The sequence below is a fragment of the Heptranchias perlo genome, chromosome 2 (assembly GCF_035084215.1).
Source record: "Heptranchias perlo isolate sHepPer1 chromosome 2, sHepPer1.hap1, whole genome shotgun sequence".
Taxonomy (NCBI): domain Eukaryota; kingdom Metazoa; phylum Chordata; class Chondrichthyes; order Hexanchiformes; family Hexanchidae; genus Heptranchias; species Heptranchias perlo.
Genome location: NC_090326.1, coordinates 130,146,280 through 130,165,223, shown reverse-complemented (window position 1 = coordinate 130,165,223; position 18,944 = coordinate 130,146,280). Strand labels below are relative to the sequence as shown.

General features: G+C 42.6%; 1 protein-coding gene across 7 annotated transcripts in view; it reads right to left on the bottom strand.

Moving 5' to 3' along the window:
* Window positions 1-18,944, bottom strand: part of si:ch211-285f17.1 (sickle tail protein homolog) — a 643,872-nt gene that overhangs the window by 278,453 nt on the left and 346,475 nt on the right. The gene's annotated exons all lie outside the window — the stretch shown is intronic.

The following is an 18,944-nucleotide window of genomic DNA, read 5'->3' as shown; positions in this document are numbered from 1 at the left end:
TGTCTAGAGGTCAAGTGTTCCATTCCCTCTGCTCGGGAAACCAGTGTAATCTGGGCAGGCAATGGTACAAAATCTGATGGGAACTCGCAAAGCCACATCTTCACCTCTTCTTACTCTGTTTCGGGTGGATGTATTATGACACCATGCAAATACATTGTATTCCCCAGCACTTGATCCATGCAATATTGAGTGAGCAGACCTGCGAGTTTGGATAATCTCAATCCAATTCCCAGGGTTAGAATGGCCTACTCCTGCAATATTGAGTGCGCAGACCTGCGAGTTTGGATAATCTCAATCTAATTTCCAGGGTTAGAATGGCTTACTCCTGCTCCTATTTTCTATGTTTCTACGTTTATGGACCTACAGCACAAAACTGCCCACAATTATACAGCAATTAGCAATCCCTCAGAGAGGACACAGGATGGCTGAAGTGGGAAATGGAAAAATGTCATACTGGTGTAATGGACGGAGCTCGTCTAATGTTGGGAAAGTACAATTAATTTAACTTGACCTGGAGGTGTTTTATGCTTACACTGGGAGAGACCAAAATGGAAAGTTTTCCATTCCCCAGCACCAAAAAAGTATCTATTTCAATTCACACTGTCTGCTTGGCTCACTCAGTTGGTAGCACTCTCACCTCTGAGTCAGGAGCTAGGGGTTCAAATCCTACTGCAGAATCTCAGCAAATAACCTAAGGTGACACTTCAGTACAGTACTGAGGGAGTGCTACATTGTCCGAGGTTCTCGTCTTTCAGACGAGGTATCAAACGGAAGCCCTGTCTGCCTGTTAAGGTGGATAGGAAAGATTCCCGTGGCACTATTGTGAATTCTGGCCATCATTCATCCCTCAGCCAACACCACCAAAACAGATTAGCTCACCTTTCATCTCATTTGTTGTTCTTGGGATGTTACTGTGCAAAACTGACTGCCACATTTGCCTACATAATAAATGATTAAACTTCAAACATTATTCCATGTGAAGCACTTTAAGTCATCCTGAGGGTGTGAGATGGCACTAGATAAGTGCAGGCTCGTTCTAACATTTGTTTAGTACATTTTGCTATAATCTGGAAATCTATTGACTGTGTCAGAATATACTGGGACCATCTATAATATAACCCATTGGCCAATGCCCTCATATCCCATCATTTAGTTCTGTTTTTTTCAACATTTTAAATTTATTGAATCAGAACCATTAATTTTTAATACACATTGAAACAAACACTAATTCCTTTTGGCTACTTCAAAACAGAAATTTCTTTTTAAATTGAATTTGTATAAAATTTAAAATCGAAAAACAAAGCAAAAAGACTAGTCCATCAAACACTAGTTCATAAAGAATATATTGAGATCAGAGTTAGATACCAGACAGAAATAAAAAATAAATTCCATTTAAAACATCCATCATTATGTCATGAAAGTGTTAATCAGACACAATTAAATTTGATGTGGAGATGCCGGTGATGGACTGGGGTTGACAATTGTAAACAATTTCACAACACCAAGTTATAGTCCAGCAATTTTATTTTAATTTCACAAGCTTTGAAAGCTTGTGAAATTAAAATAAAATTGCTGGACTATAACTTGGTGTTGTGAAATTGTTTACAATTAAATTTGAAGTATCTTTCAACTTCTAGAAGTCACATTTTTCAGAGTGGGCTATGATAACCTGGGTAATTATCACAAGCTGATGTTTCTCTCAAGGAGAATGAAGGGTCCACTTTGTCCATTTGTTTTATATAACACACAGCATATACTGTTAGTTGTGGAAATCTGCATTGTTGCCTAATTTGCATTTTCACACACACATGATGCAAATTGTACAGATGTTATGCCAAAGGAGTGAGTTTATCACATGCAACTATCAAAGCTAAGATATGATTGTAGATCCCTTGTGTAGATGTTTCAACACCTGACTGCGTAGGTCCCTTGTGTAGGCATTATTCTGACCTATGAGTGTGAGTCTCACTGATGCCATACCTGAAAGCCGCAGTAGTAGCGAGTGCTCTACAATTACAGGAGTAGAGATTGGTGGACAGCACAAATAACCTCAATAGATTTATTGATTTCCTCTCTCAGTTCTTAACATCCCACATGTCTACCCACTGACTGATTCAGTCTACATCTGAAACTGCTCACAATGATTTAGCTGATGCTTGTTCTTCAAATGGGGAGTTAACCACTCTGCCAAATGTGCCGTCGTCATCTCAAAAATAAACCACTTTAAATGAGATTCACCAGATTGTGGAACACTTGAAACAGAGAGCTGCCAAGTTCACTGTCCTGAAGAATCCCTTGTGCAGGTGTTGCAACAAGAATTTATTCTGACCTGTATGCTCAAACATGTGACTTTCTCCATGATGCAACTTAACAGCTCAAAAGAAACATCACAACTGGGCTCAGTTACTATATCTGAAAGCCGCAGAAAACGGTCAGATTTTCTTACTGGCGTCAAGGGAATCCCTCCCTTTCCAGACTATGACATTGAAAGTGTCAAGTTGAGAAATCAAGATAAAGGGCAAAGGCCCATAATGCAAGGCAACACCAAATTTGATAAGAGTAAAAAAGAAGACAAGATAGATCAGTAAGTAGTGATAAAAAGTCAGAAAGCTTGGGTTTTAAAATCCTGAAGGTTATTAAGAGCAAGCAAAGACTGAGGGAGATAAGGAGTTCCACAGTTATGAGATCCTAGAAACTGTACAATAAATCTTGATTTTAACTCAGTGAATAAGTAAGGAGTAAAAAAGAATGCATAGGAAGGCATAGTCAGTGTTTAGAATAAGAGAGGAAATTTCAGAGAAGCACTGACCAACCATTGTATGATTAAAATAGAAGAAAGACAAGAAAATTTGCGATGCAGAGATTGAAGGCTCCAGGTGAGAGTGAGATTGCCTGTCAGACCAGCTTCTTCTTGTATCCTGTTCAGGGGTATGAAGGATACTAAAAAAATCTTGGAAGGACTTGAGCTTTATAGGAAGTTCACAGTTGCTGAGGGAAAAAGACATGTTCAGCACAACAGAAAAAACAGTTTCCTGAAGTAGCTTTAACAATAACAGAGATGAAGCTGAAGTCAGAGGAGATAATCAAGGCCAAGAACATTGAAAGACGAAGTACTAAGGGCCAAGAGGTGGTAGCCCGTTGATTATCTCCTTGTGAGCCGTCAAGAACATGTGTCTTTGACAAAGTGAAAAAACAAGATTTTCATTGGCCTGCTGTAGGATATGGAGCAGAACAAGATATATGGTGATTCAGACAAAACACCGCAAGATGACTGGACGCTATGAGCACTGATCTGAAGTAAGTTGATGAATGTAGAATTAAATAATCAGTAAGAGAATGAATAAGGTTGGATGATGAATGGAGGAGGTCAAATTGATTTCAAGGATCAAAGCAGGAGGAAAGAGAGAGCCCTTAGGAAAAAGAACAGAAAATAAGCCATCAACGACAACAGAACAATTTGAGAGGCAAGGCAGACGTGAACATGGTTTTGTTGAGAGGGCTTATGATAATAACCTGTTTAGAAATAATGCTGTGAAAGGCATCGGAGATATCCGAGACAAGAATTGATGATTCACCATGGGGGCAGGCTTGAAGAGAGGCAACAAGAACACCAATAGAACAACCATGCTGAAAATCATATTTGTGATTGTGGAATAGGCCAGGATTTCATGGTGATGGATAATTTGAATTTCCATAACTTAGAAAGTACTGATGAAAAGCCAATAGGGCAATAGTTTATAGAGTAAGAGGGTTCATCTTAAAGATACGGTAAACCTAAGCAAATTTACAAGAAGAAGAAAAATGTGCGAGAAGTAAGGGAGATTGAAGGAATAGCATAGGATAAGGGGTATGTACAGAGGCACACACCTTAACGACGATAGGAGGGTTAAGATCAGAAACACTGGTCTTTTTTGGGAGATGACAAATTTAAGGCAGATATAAAAGCAAGAAGTAGTGGATGCAGTTTTGGGTACCTGAGACCATGGAAAAATGAGTTGGTGTTTCTACTTGCATATTTATGCTATTATCCAAGGCAGGTCTGGTAAATCCCAAATTCTTTACCATGGAACTTTGTTTTTCGCTATGGCTATCTATAGCACTGCAGGACATAATTGTTTAGTAAAAACACCCAGTCATCTGATAGGGCAGCTTTCCAAAGACCAATCAACAGGTTCTATCCCATCTATCAGGTGGCCCTGTTGAAGAACCACATTTGATTACGGTAGCCCCCGTTAGCAACAGTCCTCCTAACATCTGAGCAGTAATTGAGCAGATGGAAAGAGAACAGGGAAAAAAACTGGAAGAAGAGCTGAGGAATCAAAAGTAAGGTTAAGGAAAAGTAAAGTTCAATGGTGTGATAATAAGATCTAGACATTGAGGGAGGGGAGGAGCAAACAAGGGTCTGGAAACCACCCCAGGACACTGGATCATCCTCCTGGAACTGAATAAGTTGATTAGTTTACTCTGAAACCAAATTGTCGACCAGATTGCAAATTGTTAGGATTAAGATGCTGGAACAACTTTCTCACATACTATGGTTTCCATGGCTACTTAGCATGATTGACAATAGTGATACTAGTAAGTGGTAAATCGGTTCAGACTTTTATCCCTTCTTGGTATAAAGGCACAATGTTTGTTATTATTTGGATGGGACACTGGTTAACATGGTTAAATGAAAGATGAAATATGAGTTCCTCTGACAGGGCCTTGAAAAGAAAACTATGCCATCCAGGCCAGTAATTTTTGAAGATTATTTTGTGCCTAATCTTAACTTGGCTAATTGGGCTGATGCACAAGATAATTGAAGGGTTGAACTTTATGCCAATCTGCTTCTGCATCACTTCATTAATGATTAAGTCTTTATTAATGTAGAAATAATTTTACTGCCACACATATTCACACATTTGGTGCACACAGGCTTTCGGGTATGCTTCTGCTCTGAAATGTTAACCTTTGACGATGAGAGAAAAAGATTAAAAGATTTGTCTGTTAAAAACAATGGAAGATAAGATACAAATGAGTTCAAAATAAGCCAAATGGATTAGACATTGAAGTGGAAATTACTTCCCACTTTTGGTGCAGATGCCTCCACCATAAGGTCAGAAATGGGGATGTTCGCTGATGATTGCACAGTGTTCAGTTCCATCCGCAAACCCTCAGATAATGAAGCAGTCCGAGCCCACATGCAGCAAGACCTGGACAACATCCAGGCTTGGGCTGATAAGTGGCAAGTAACATTTGCGCCAGACAAGTGCCAGGCAATGACCATCTCCAACAAGAGAGAGTCTAACCACCTCCCCTTGACATTCAACGGCATTACCATCGCCGAATCCCTCACCATCAACATCCTGGGGGTCACCATTGACCAGAAACTTAACTGGACCAGCCACATAAATACTGTGGCTACAAGAGCAGGTCAGAGGCTGGGTATTCTGCGGCGAGTGACTCACCTCCTGACTCCCCAAAGCCTTTCCACCATCTACAAGGCACAAGTCAGGAGTGTGATGGAATACTCTCCACTTGCCTGGATGAGTGCAGCTCCAACAACACTCGAGAAGCTCGACACCATCCAGGACAAAGCAGCCCGCTTGATTGGCACCCCATCCACCACTCTAAACATTCACTCCCTCCACAACCGGCGCACTGTGGCTGCAGTGTGTACCATCCACAGGATGCACTGCAGCAACTCGCCAAGGCTTCTTCAACAGCACCTCCCAAACCTGCAACCTCTACCACCTAGAAGGACAAGAGCAGCAGGCACATGGGAACAACACCACCTGCACGTTCCCCTCCAAGTCACACACCATCCCGACTTGGAAATATATTGCCGTTCCTTCATCATCGCTGGGTGAAAATCCTGGAACTCCCTTCCTCACAGCACAGTGGGAGAACCTTCACCACACGGACTGCAGCGGTTCAAGAAGGCGGCTCACCACCACCTTCTCAAGGGCAATTAGGTATGGGCAATAAATGCCAGCCTCGCCAGTGATGCCCACATCCCATGAACGAATAAAAGAAAACAGATAGACAGCTGGGATTTTGGTATTTGCCATGACTACAGTTCAACAACTGCCATGTGTCTTAGCTATAGAAGCCTCCACTCGACATCAGTGATATGATGCAAACTTAGATGGATTTTCTCCACCACCCCCCAAAATAGTGGGTATGTGGAATAGACTCCCAGCTGAAGCAGTTAAAGTGTCAATTAACACTTTGCAAAAAAGATGCAAGAGTATCTGGTTAGGAACAGGTGATCAAAAAGTTGAATCTTTGAATTGTCATGTCAAGGTAGGCAACTGGTAGTCATCACAACCGGTGTAGGATATACTATACAGGATGTAAGATCAGAGATCACTACACTGGAGTTTTGCTCAATTTACCTTGATTTGCTGGAGGGAGAAATATTTCACAACCTTTCCTCAAGAATGGGCTGGCTACAGTCTACGATACAGAAGATGTTCTATGATTTTATATGTTGAATGGCTCTTTCTTAGTTTATGACTTCTTGTACTTACATTTGGAGAATTCAGACTTCCTTTTTAGGATTTCAAACTAAAACTAAACTACATGATCTCTCCTAATCTTTGTTCTTCTCGCTGATAAATAAATGCAGACAAAAGATAGATAGGTCTCTTTCAATACATTATTTATATGACCATATGAACCCCATTAAATGATATACAAGCAATACAGTTCAGGAATGTTTTTTGTATAAATATTGTATTCAATGGTAAGTTATCAGATATTCAAAGCACAATTTTAGTTGGGTTTCCGTGGCAAATATGAGCTTTAAAAATTGGGCTTAAAATATTACAAATAATTGAAAAGTGGAATTTTAAAGCAATATCAGTTGATGTAGCTTGCTGGAGCTGGTAAAGCAGAATTTACATCATTTGGATCTTCCAGTTCATGGAACTAGATTGTACTGTAGAATCCCCAAAGCTGTTCAGAGCTGGGATAAAGGCATTTTAAAGGCCATGGATAATGGATTGCTGGGTGCAGAATGGATTGTTCTGGCAGCTGTGTTTGTATTTGTGCACCTGGACGCAGGGGGGAGGGAAAAAAAGGGAATAATTTAATTCAGTGCGGATGAAGCAAACTTAAAGGAATCGGCAAAGGACAAAGAGGGGCGAGTGATGAAATATGCATTCTTTTAAGGAAATTATCTGAAAGTGTGTATAAACCTGAGTGGATGTGACTGGTAGCAACTGAACATATGCCATGGAGTTAATGAGCCTCTCACTTTTTAAATTGGATTTGCAGCAATGTAAAATTGTAAGCAATCAGCATTACTCTAAGTGCGGTATTATATAAGTGCCCCAGCATCTCTTTCCCGTTTTAGTGAAGAAACTTTAAGTCCCTCTTTAAGCATGAAAATTAAAGAAGAAATATGGGGTAAGTTCCGCACATTATTCAGGCCCCGATTCCTGCTTGTTTTATGTTCCAGTGTATGATAATGAGATTCTCATGAAACTATTCATAAGGACTCCAAGTCGAACAAGTCCCTTCAGAAGCCAAGAGACTATCTTCTTGATTTTTCAATAAGTAGAATAACACGGGAAGTCAGATGTTCTGTAGTGATTGAACAGTCTGACTGCACATCCATCTTGCCTTTTGCCATTATGAACCCTGCTGATGCAACAATGAGTACACCATTTAGGCTCTAAAATGCAAATACCAGAGTCACACTGCAGTTTATTCAAATTTGAATCCTTATCCAATTCACCCTGGATCCAAAGGTTCGAAAAATGGGCTTTTAACCAAGTAATTGCTTGTGATGTTATAGTGTGAAATGCTCCAAGCAAGCACAACTCAAATTCACAAACATTGTTATTACAAGTAAATCAGAGTTCAGGTCAAGCAACTCAAATTTTTATATAAGACAGAGATAACATTTAATTCTTAAGAAGTCCCAAGCCTTCTCACCTTTTCATTGGAAAATATAACAATATTGTCTGCAACATCGTGCTTTTCAGAATCACCTGCACTAGGCAACTGGTGTGTTGATGTCATTGATTCTTAATTGCCCTCTGAAATGGCCGAGCAAGCCACTCAGGTGTACAATCTCGCTACAAAAAGTCACAATAAGAATAAAACCGGACGGACCACCCAGCATCGGACCATTAGGCACCGGACACGACAAAGGCAAACCAAGCTCAGTCGACCCTGCAAAGTCCTCCTCACTAACATCTGGGGACTTGTGCCAAAATTGGGAGAGCTGTCCCACAGACGAGTCAAGCAACAGCCTGACATAGCCACACTCACAGAATCATACCTTTCAGTCAATGTCCCAGACTCTTCCATCACCATCCCTGGGTATGTCCTGTCCCACCGGCAGGACAGACCCACCAGAGGTGGCAGTACAGTAAAAACAGCCAGGAGGGAGTGGCCCTGGGAGTCTTCAACATTGACTCTGGACCCCATGAAATCTCATGGCATCAGGTCAAACATGGGCAAGGAAACCTCCTGCTAATTACCACCGACCGCCCTCGCTCAGCTGATGAATCAGCCCTCCTCCATGTTGAACACCACTTGGAGGAAGCACTGAGGGTAGCAAGGGCACAGAATGTACTCTGGGTTGGGGACTTCAATGTCCAACACCAAGAGTGGCTCAGTAGCACCACTACTGACCGAGCTGGCCGAGTCCTGTAGGACATAGCTGCCAGACTGGGCCTGCGGCAGGTGGTAAGTGAGCCAACATGAGGGAAAAACTTACTTGACCTCATCCTCACCAATCTACCTGTCGCAAATGCATCTGTCCATAACAGTACTGGTAGGAGTGACCACCGCACAGCCCTCGTGGCGACGAAGTCCCACCTTCGCACTGAGGACACCATCCAACGTGTTGTGTGGCACTATCACCGTGCTAAATGGGATAGATTCAGAACACATCTGGCAGCTCAAAACTGGGCATCCATGAGGCGCTGTGGGCCATCAGCAGCAGCAGAATTGTATTCCAGCACAATCTGTAACCTCATGGCCCGGCATATTCCTCACTCTACCATTACCAACAAGTCAGGGGATCAACCCTGGTTCAATGAGGAGCACAGAAGAGCATGCCAGGAGCAGCACCAGGCGTACCTAAAAATGAGGTGCCAACCTGGTGAAGCTACAACTCAGGACTACATGCATGCTAAACAGCGGAAGCAACATGCAATAGACAGAGCTAAGCGATTCCACAACCAACGGATCAGATCAAAGCCCTGCAGTCCTGCCACATCCAGTCGTGAATAGTGGTGGACAATTAAACAACTAACAGGAGGAGGTGGCTCTGTGAACATCCCCATCCTCAATGATGGCGGAGTCCAGCACGTGAGTGCAAAAGACAAGGCTGATGCGTTTGCATCCATCTTCAGCCAGAAGTGCCGAGTAGATGATCCATCTCAGCCTCCTCTCGATATCCCCACCATCACAGAAGCCAGTCTTCAGCCAATTCGATTCACTCCAAGTGATATCAAGAAACGGTTGAGTGCACTGGATACAGCAAAGGCTATGGGCCCCGACAACATCTAGGCTGTAGTGCTGAAGACTTGTGCTCCAGAACTAGCTGTGCCTCTAGCCAAGCTGTTCCAGTAAAGCTACAACACTGGCATCTACCCGACAATGTGGATAATTGCCCAGGTATGTCCTGTCCACCAAAAGTAGGACAAATCCAATCCGGCCAATTACCGCCCCATCAGTCTACTCTCAATCATCAGCAAAGTGATGGAAGGTGTCGTCGACAGTGCTATCAAGCGGCACTTACTCACCAATAACCTGCTCACCGATGCTCAGTTTGGGTTCCGCCAGGAACACTCGGCTCCAGACCTCATTACTGCCTTGGTCCAAACATGAACAAAAGAGCTGAATTCCAGAAGTGAGGTGAGAGTGACTGCCCTTGACATCAAGGCAGCATTTGACCGAGTGTGGCACCAAGGAGCCCTCGTAAAATTGAAGTCAATGGGAATCGGGGGAAAACTCTCCAATGGCTGGAGTCATACCTAGCACAAAGGAAGATGGTATTGGTTGTTGGAAGCCAATCATCTCAGCCCCAGGACATTGCTGCAGGAGTACCTCAGGGCTGTGTCCTAGGCCCAATCATCTTCAGCTGCTTCATCAATGACGTTCCCTCCATCACGACGTCAGAAATAGGGATGTTTGCTGATGATTGCACAGCGTTCAGTTCCATTCGCAAACCCTCAGATAATGAAGCAGTCCGTGCCCGCATGCAGCAAGACCTGGACAACATCCAGGCTTGGGCTGATAAGTGGCAAGTAACATTCGTGCCTGACAAGTGCCAGGCAATGACCATCTCCAACAAGAGAGAGTCTAACCACCTCCCCTTGACATTCAACGGCATTACCATCGCTGAATCCCCCATCATCAACATCCTGGGGGTCACCATTGACCAGAAACTTAACTGGACCAGCCACATAAATACTGTGGCTACAAGAGCAGGTCAGAGGCTGGATATTCTGCGGCGAGTGACTCACCTCCTGACTCCCCAAAGCCTTTCCACCATCTACAAGGCACAAGTCAGGAGTGTGATGGATTACTCTCCACTTGCCTGGATGAGTGCAGCTCCAACAACACTCAAGAAGCTCGACACCATCCAGGACAAAGCAGCCCGCTTGATTGGCACCCCATCCACCACCCTAAACATTCACTCCTTTCACCACCGGTGCACAGTGGCTGCAGTGTGTACCGTCCACAGGATGCACTGCAGCACCTCGCCAAGGCTTTCTCGACAGCACCTCCCAAACCCGCAACCTCTACCAAAAGGACAAGAGCAGCAGGCACATGGGAACAACACCACCTGCACGTTCCCCTCCAAGTCACACACCATCCCGACTTGGAAATATATTGCCGTTCCTTCATCATCACTGGGTCAAAATCCTGGAACTCCCTACCTAACAGCACTGTGGGAGAACCGTCACCACACGGACTGCAGCGGTTCAAGAAGGCGGCTCACCACCACCTTCTCAAGGGCAATTAGGGATGGGCAATAAATGCCAGCCTCGCCAGCGACGCCCACATCCCATGAACGAATAAAAAAAATTATTCAATGTTACTGGAAACATCTGTTACATCCACTGCGTATCCACTCATGGTATTAATGTGCAGGTTAAAAACCAAAGGTAATATCATGTTTTTGTATTTCCTCGTTCATATTTTTAAAGTAGCAATCAAGTGTTCAAGGAATAGTACACTTCCATTTTGGGTACCAAATATCAACAGCAAGTTCCAAAGTCAAGTACAGCATGACCAGAAACATTTCTTTTACCCAACCTTCCAAAGGTGGTGTGGTGCACCACCTACTGGACCATTGTAAATTTTACTTCTCAGTCAGTAAGGTATATTTTTGAATCACATATGGTATTAAAAGGTAATATATAGACTTAAATTAAATCTACAGCACAGAAACAGGCCATTCGGTCCAACTGGTTTATGCCGGTGTTCATGCACTTGTTGGATCTCAACTTCATATCCTGAGACTACACAAATGCTAACGTCCATCCAAAATGAATGTAGATCACGAACATACTCTGAGCAAATTGGCTGCTGCGTTTCCTACATTACAACAGTGACTTTACTTCAAAACTACTTAATTGGCTGTAAAGCATTTTGAGGTAGTGAAAGGTGCAATATAAATGCAAGGTCTTTCTGCTTCTTTCATAGAAACCAGTAAAGATTCCACTCAACTCCAATGCTTAATAATGAGAAATAGATATTCATGATTACCACCAGCTCTGTGTTAATTGAGACATTTTGCATAAAAATCGTGATACATCTCACCAACAAATGCATAGCTTCAGTTTTTTGGTAAGTGGCTAACTATGAAGTTTGCCTAAAGGGAATCTCCTTGTGTCCTTCCTATGCTGCTACATCGATATCTCGTTAATTACCAACTATTTGACACAGCACCACTCACCTACACTGCAGCGTGCACGCCAAACCCTGACAAGTGGTTTAATGTTTGGCATCATACAATGAAGAGAAAGGTGTTCATTTAATTATGAGCATTTGGATTAAAAAATGCTATTACTTAAAAGGTTGGAAATGCACAGTAAGTCAAAAAAAATCATTCATGCCTTATCCTTCAAGGACCTGCTTATTTGCTGCAGTTGATAAGACTATTGAACTGTGCTTTCAAGGCATCAGAGTTTTTAAGTTTCACGTGGAGTGCAGGTTTTGGTCTTTTTAACTTGGAGTCTGGTTTCAATTAAAATGAACTTTGCTTGGAGGTCATCTTATAACCCACCAATAGCTACAGGAATGTTTGTATGTTTGGTAAACTTATGTTGCATTAACATTGCCCCATGGCAATACTATAGAAAATCACACACAGCTGACACAACTGAAATTGCAATGATTATTAGTTAGGAAAAGACACCATGCTGCAGGAAGCTCTGTGCATTGTGGACTTTCTGTCAATTCCTTAGCACACTATGTACACAGAAAGCTTAAAAAAGTCGGAATAATAGCAACAGGATATCAGATTACTGGAAAATCAAGACTGGTTAAAGCATCCCTGCGCACAAAGTGGGGCTTAAAGCGGCTGGCCATAAAAGTAAGTTGTTTTACAAGTCTCTAACTTCTTTGCCTATGGAGCGGAGCGTTATTGACATGACAGGATACTTTCCTTTATTAGCCAAGGCATAGAATATAAGAGCAGGGAGGTTATGCTGAACTGTATAAAACACTAGTTCGGCCACAGCTTGAGTACGGCGTACAGTTCTGGTCACAACATTACAGGAAAGATGTGATTGCACTAGAGAGGGTACAGAGGAGATTTATGAGGATGTTGCCAGGACTGGAGAATTTTAGGTATGAGGAAAGATTGGATCGGCTGGGGTTGTTTTATTTGGAACAAAGGAGACTGAAGGGAGATTTAATTGAGGCGTATAAAATTATATGGGGCCTGGATTGAGTGGATAGGAAGCACCTATTTCCCTTAGCAGAGAGGTCAATAACTAGAGGCCATAGATTTAAAGTAATTGGTAGGAGGGTTAGAGGGGAGCTGAGGAGAAATTCTTTCACCCAAAGGATGGTGGGGGTCTGGAACTCAGTGCCTGAAATGGTGGTAGAGACAGAAACCCTCATTGCATTTAAAAACTACTTGGATACGCACTTGAAGTGCCACAACCTACAGGGCTACGGACCAAGTGCTGGAAAGTGGGATTAGGCCTGCCCCATGGCTCAATGGGTGAATGTACAACAAGGTGTGGTACTGAGTCATATAGAGCTAAATTTTAACTTTTCTATAATTATGTAATGCACAATTGTGTGGATTGTCACGTAGAGGAAGCAAGAGAAATGTATAAAAACTGGCTGTTTGTAACGTGTATTTAGATTCGTAAAAGCCTAAGATACTAAGCTCAGAACTGTAACACGTTTGAATCCTCAACCAATCATCATTAGGTGTGGTTGTAAGTACTACCTTTAAGTGTATGTTTAGTACTATTGTATGTGCTGTATACTTAATAAATCTGTGACACTTGATTTTCAATGTTTAGAACCTCATTGATTTGAAGAGTAAAATATAAATAAGATCACATCCTCTAACACTGTGAGCACCTGTGGAATATTACTCCAGCACAGGTGACCAGCTTTAGGACTGGATGGGAGAAAAAATGAAGGGAAGAAAAAACAAAGCATTTACACTGCATACATCTCCTCCAATCCCATCTAAATTGTCACAGCAGTCAACAGGGCTGGCTTGGTAGTGAAGTTCTCCCAACAGGCGTTTCCTGGAACTGAACCTAGCCAACTTTCCCCCATCCTGTGATTTTTCTGAACCTTAAAACAATGCTGACCTCAGAACAACAACAACTTGCATTTATTTATCGCCTTTAACGTAGTAAAACATCCCAAAGTGCATCACAGGAGCGGTTTTCAAACAAAATTTGACATCGAGCCACATACGGAGATATAAGGACAAAAATGTAGGTTTTAAGGAGCGTCTTAAAGGAGGAGATAGAGGTAGAGAGGTGGAGAGGTTTAGGGAGGGAATTCCAGAGTTTAGGACCTAGGCAGCTGAAGGCACAGCTGCCAATGGTGGAGCGTTAAAATCGGGGATGTGCAAGAGGCAAGAATTGGAGGAGTGCAGAGATTGCGGAAAGTTGTAGGGCTGGAGGAGGTTACAGAGATAGGGAGGGGAGAGGCCATAGAGGGATTTGAAAACAAGGATGAGAATTTTAAAATTGAGGCATTCCTGGACCAGGAGCCAATGTAGGTCAGCGAGCACAGCGATGATGAGTGAACGGGACTTGGTGCAAGTTAGGATATGGGTAGCAGAGTTTTGGATGTTCTTAAGTTTCTGGAGGGTGCAAGATGGGAGGCCGGCCAGGAGAGCATTGGAATAGTCAAGTGTAGACGTAACAAAGGCATGGATGAGGGTTTCAGCTGCAGATGAGCAAAGGCAAGGGCGGAGATGGGCGATGTTATGGAGGTGGAAGTACACGGTCTTGGTGATGGAGCGGATATGTGGTCAGAAGCTCATCTCGGGGTCGAAATAGGATGCCAAGGTTGTGAATGGTTTGGTTCAGCCTCAGACAGTGGCCAGACAGAGGGATGGAGATGTAGCTAGGGAGCGGAGTTTGTGGCGGGGATCGAAGACAATGGTTTCGGTCTTCCCAATATTTAGTTGGAGGAAATTTTTGCTCATCCAGTACTGGATGTCGGACAAGCAGTGTGACAAATCAGTGACAGTGGAGGGATTGAGAGAGGTGGTGGTGAGGTAGAGTGCTGGCACAGTGCTTCATATTCTCTTCAGGGTGTGATTCTGAAAAAGTCTTCCAGAAACGGTTGCTGAATGTTACTACACAATTTCATAAGATACTTAAAACAACCTGAGTCAGAAACATTTTTAACACTAGTTCCTTTACAGAACTCTTCATAGTTCAACTTATCACTAATAATAAAACTACCTTTTACATCAGGAGACAAATGATCAGGTTATATCCAAAAAGTTAGTTTTTAAGACTAAGAATGCAAGCAAAATAATCTGCAACATCAGAAATAATCAAAAGTTTCAACAAAATGATCACCGATTGAACCTCAAAACCCAGCTATAGGCTCCTCTTGCTATATGAATTCATCTTCACTGTTCGGACATATTCTTACATCAATCATATCATACAACACCGGTTTTCCACAATTCTTCTGGTTATAAGTTACCACAAGATTACTATCAAGAATCCTTTTTGTAGATTGATTTTCTATATGTACTTTTTTACAATTTGACTTTTCCATCGAAATTTGTAAAGTGCAATCCTTTGCCCAGATTCCTAAGGAAAAGGTTCACAAGCCTCCTATGTCTCTAGCTGACTGCACTGCAGGTTGGGGGGCGGGGGGGGGGGGGAGGGAGGGGAGGAGGAGTTTCTTAAATGTTATGAGTGGGACTTTCCAGCTGGTAACAGCCAGGACTAGTTTCACAGCAATACTGCTTTGGAGCTGTGCAAGTTATACTGTCCTGCTTGTGTTGCTTTATATTCGAGCAAAGTGGAGCTCAGTCCATTTGTACTTAAAAGGCATGTGTAGAGCTTCACTCACCAATGTCAGAATGCTTATGACCGTCCTACCAGCTCTTTACTATTAAGAAAGTAAAGGCTCCATGGGGAAAGGGCATCATATAAAGCCACCCCACCTTGTATTGTATTGTACACCATGAATCTTAAGGAATATACTGTGTTTGAATTGTAATATTGAGATTGCATTGTGTACGATCTGTAATGTATAGGTTTGAATTGTACTGGTTTGAAATTGTGATATTTACATTGAACTGTGTGTAACTTTAAATTCTATGAAATAAAGTATATTTTGAAATTTAAAAAAAGCTTTTTACTAAAGAGCCCTCCTAGTGCGGTCCTTCCAACACGCTGACCTCGAGGCTGCGGCGGGGAGGAAACTGTCTTCCACCTCCTGTCCCTTCGCACAGAGGGTGTGGAGAGAGATGCGTTGGTATCTGTCCCAGTTCATCCACAACAGTTCAGTAACACGGGACGCTGTGCTCTACGGGCTGTTCCCCGGGACGCACACCGAGACAAACACCACCTGCGGCTGGAAGGCTATCAACTCGGTTAAGGAGGCCCTTTGGTCCGCCCGAAACCTGCTGGTCTTCCAGCTGAAGGAGCTGTCCATGACCGAGTGTTGCCGACTGGCACACTCCAAGGTTCAGGAGTACGTGCTGCGGGATGCACTGAAGCGAGGTGCGACCTACGCAAAAGCTCTATGGGGAAAGGCCACCCTGTAAGGCCACTCCAGCTTGTATTGTACACCATGAATCATAAGGAATATACTGTGTTTGAACTGTAATATTGAGATCGCATTGTGTACGATCTGTAATGTATTGGTTTGAAATTGTGATATTTACATTGAACTGTGAATATCTTTAAATTCTATGAAATAAAGAATATTTTAAAATGTTTAAAAAGTCCGCTAGATATAAGGAGATGGCTTCACATTGGTTGCAGTTATACTGCAACCAATAAAGTCAAAGCAGTGCGAGCTACCTGCTCAAGGTTGAATGAATGTTCCTACAGGGTCAGCTCAAGTTCAAATTTGCTTCAAATCAGTGACTTTAAATTAGTTATACCGTACTTTATGCATTAATAGAGCAACATGAAAATCATTAGTGCAGAAACTACAGTACAACTTGCCCACAAGTCACTCCCAACACTTTATAGAATACAGTACTTACACTGCCTCAGAAAAGTTACTTTTCTCCTCTCCTGTTTTCACAAACAATATGTTTTCTTTCTAAGCACATTCCCAATCCAGCAGCCAAGAAAAGCTATATAACAAAACAAGTAACTGAATTTGAAATTTCCAGCTTCACCCAGATCACTGGAAATGTCACATTTATATAAAATTAACCTTAGTTTTGCTCTGTCAAAATATGCTATTTTGTGAAAATGACATTCTCTGCATTGAATCCATTGTTTGTTTCAATGTCTTTGTGAAAGATAACATTTCAGGCTGATATTATACACTCGACGCAAATTCAGATCAATCTGAAGTAGGTCTTACTGTTACAATGTGATTTTGCCGTCTTCTATGAAAATAGCAAAATCTTATAGCTAACGTTACTTTTCATAACAGCACAAGGTCGATGCTGTAATCATGGAACAAATAAGGTCATGCTGAGGAATCCAATGAAGCCTGGAGTCTAGAGGTTACTGCTAGCTGGAGTATCTGGGAAGAAGCAGACAGCGTAAATATAGCCTGGGGTATCATTATGGCAAAGGAGGAAGCATCAACAAAGATCCAGAGCCTCAGTCAAGAGTAGGATTTGGAACTCCCACTCTGCTCTGATCAGATTAAACTAAATGAGACTTCACATTAAAGGGAACTGAATTACAACATGAGAGACAGCATTTGGAAATATAATACCTTTGTTTAGATTATAAAATAAGGAAGGTGAATGATCAAAGGCAAATTCAAGGAGCAGATAGCAACAGCCAAGGCCTGACAGTCAGTTCCAGTGTTTAGGAAGAATATGGTTATTTGCTACGTTAACCATTTGAGTAGTAAATGTTATTTATATGTTCCACATTTTGATCTGCAAAATGAGATTCCATATATACATGTCATGAGCACTACATAATTCAGAATCAGACAAAATGATACTGTGATGACCATATTAATTTATATAGCACATTTAAAAGTAGAAAACATCTCCAAGGTACTTGGGGGGGGGGGGGGGGAGAGAAAATAGATAAAAGGCATAAAGGAACAGAATCTGAGCTGAGCTACGTGGAATAGTTGGGAGAATTAACCAAAATTTTGGTTTAAAAAAAAGGTTTTGAAAAGGTTTTTAAAAGATGGAGAAAGGCAGAGGAGTTTAGCAAGGGACCTTTGGCAAGTCCGACTAAGGCAGCTGTAGACTCTGCCAGTAATGGTGGGGTGAAGGGAAGGGGGGGTTCACAGAAAGCTGAAGTTGGAGAACGGAAGGGTGCAGAGGGGATAGAAGGCTGGCGGATATTATGGAGATTTAATGGCGGTGAGGCCATGAAGGGATTTTAAATCCAATGCTTTGGGGGACAAGGAACTATTGTAGGATAGTGAGGGTGAGGATGATGCGAGACAAGAGATGGATGGCTGAGTTTGGAACAAGCTGGAGCTTATGGAGGATGAAGGTTGGAAGGCCAAAGAGGACATTAGAGTAATCGAGCCTGAAGGTGAAAAAAGCTGGATTAGGGTTTCAGTAGCAGTGTGTTGAAGCAGAGGTGAAGGTGGCAGTGCTGCAGCTATGGAAGCAAGTGGTCTTGGTAATGGATGGGATATTGGGGTTTGAAGCTCAGCTCTGGATTGAACACCAAGGTTTCACAGGATCTGGTTCAGCTGGCCGAATGGGGATGGAATCAATGACAAGAGAGGGGGATAGAGTCGCTGGCAAGGGAACACAGTCTGTTGTAGGGATTGAAACTGCTGCCTTTGGTATTCTCAATGTTCAGTCGGAGGAAATTCTGACTCATCCACAACTTGATGTCAGACAGATATTCTGACAGCACAGAGGTGGTCATGGGCAATGAGGGAAGCAGAGATCTAAAGCTGGGTGTCATCAGTATATGGAAGCTGATGCTGTGATTGCAAATGATGCCATCAAGGGGCAGCATGTAGATGATGAAGGAGGCAGTGACCAAGGATAGATCATTGGAGGGCTTCGCAGATAACTATGGGGTGGGGGGGGGGGTTTGCTGGGGGCGAGAACAGAAGTCATTGCTGGAGATGTGCTGGCTGCAATTGAACAGGCAGGACTAGAACTATGAGGGTAGTCCCACAGAACTGGATAACAGAGGAGAGATAGAGGAGATGGAATGGCGGACTGTATCAAATGCTACTGAGAGGTTGAGAACAGGAGAAAGGATATAACTCGGTCACATTCAAAGAGTTTGTCATTCATAATTTTGGCCAGCTTGGTATCTGTGCTGTGAGCAGGGTAGAAGTTGGAGGGATTCGAA